At 51.8% G+C, this 1,373-nt stretch overlaps 1 pseudogene; it reads right to left on the reverse strand.

Moving 5' to 3' along the window:
- Positions 1-742: 742 nt before the first annotated feature.
- Positions 743-860, reverse strand: LOC126476105 (5S ribosomal RNA; annotated as a pseudogene).
- Positions 861-1,373: the final 513 nt, after the last annotated feature.

The raw sequence follows: 1,373 nt of genomic DNA on the forward strand, positions 1-1,373 counted from the left end.
TCGATTCATACGGCTTCAGCTGTGAGTGATGTGCTGCACTGCGCACTGCAAGTAGGAATGCTGACCAGACTGACAAGCTGAGGCAGTGGACGATATTCCAATAAGTCGCGTTTCAGACCTGAGTTATGCTGACCAGTGGTCCGGATCAGCGCTTACAAAAACTCTGTCCAGGGTATGTACACAGCGAATGTTCTTAACTCGACAGATCTCAAGTCTCTACTTCAAGTCTTTTCTCTCCCGCGGTCAAGCATAGAATTCCACGAGAAAATCTGTTCTCTCCACAAACTCCGAAAAAATTAAGACAAATCGACACTACAAAGCTTTATAACTATCAATAATGACCAGTTGTGGATCTTAGCGTGAAGTACGTGTTCTAATCGCACCACACAACCCCTTCAGAACATCACGAAAAATCCCACTACAGCTGAGAGGCTTGCTGCGAAAAATTAGCGGCGCCTTATTTCGTCACCAAGCTTGCTCTTTGGAAACACGCACCCTAAGACTGTTGCTTTGGAAGAGTAACTAAAACTAAATTCCGTCCCAACAGGCCTTGGAATCCCCAACGACACTGACCGGCCGCCATGTCATCCCCAGCCCACAGGCGTCACTGGATGCGGATATGGAGGGGCATGTTGTCAGCACACCGCTCTGCCGGCCGTATGTCAGCTTACGAAACCGGAGCCACTACTCCTCAATCAAGTAGCACCTCAGTTCGTTCCACAAGGGCTGGGTGCACCCCGTTTGCTAACAGCGCTCGGCACACCGGATGGTCACTCACCCAAGTGCTAGCCCAGCCCGACAGCGCTTAACTTCGGTGATCTGACGGGAACCGGTGTTACCACTGCGGCAAGGCAGTTGGCTTTGGAAGAGTAACTGACATAGCAAAATACTGTGCCAATGTGAGGTGCCAGCTTGCCAGACATCCAGCTGTAACCACGCTGCGATTCTAAGAATGCAACAATATAAAGTCCGACTGCTGTGTCCTGGGTACCACTGCACAGCACTGACAGATTCCACGCAATCGTGGTTTCCTTCCTTCTGGTTGAAAGATAGCAGAGCATGCCTTTGAAAGACAGTGCCTCCAACCTCTGCTATTGTCACCTGGGCCCAGTCTTCCTGGAATCCGGCGGATACGACCACAGACATCTCGTCTGTCCCGTGCATCTCTCCCACAGTCCGCCCCGGTAGCTGAGTGGTCAGCGTGACAGACTGTCAATCGTAAGGGCCCGGGTTCGATTCCCGGCTGGGTCGGAGATTTTTCTCCGCTCAGGTACTGGGTGTTGTGTTGTCCTTATCATCATCATTTCATCCCCATCGACGCGCAGGTCGCCGAAGTGCCGTCAGATCGAAAGACCTGCACCAGGCGAACAGTC

This window comes from Schistocerca serialis, chromosome 4 (genome assembly GCF_023864345.2).
Source record: "Schistocerca serialis cubense isolate TAMUIC-IGC-003099 chromosome 4, iqSchSeri2.2, whole genome shotgun sequence".
Taxonomy (NCBI): Eukaryota; Metazoa; Arthropoda; class Insecta; order Orthoptera; family Acrididae; genus Schistocerca; species Schistocerca serialis.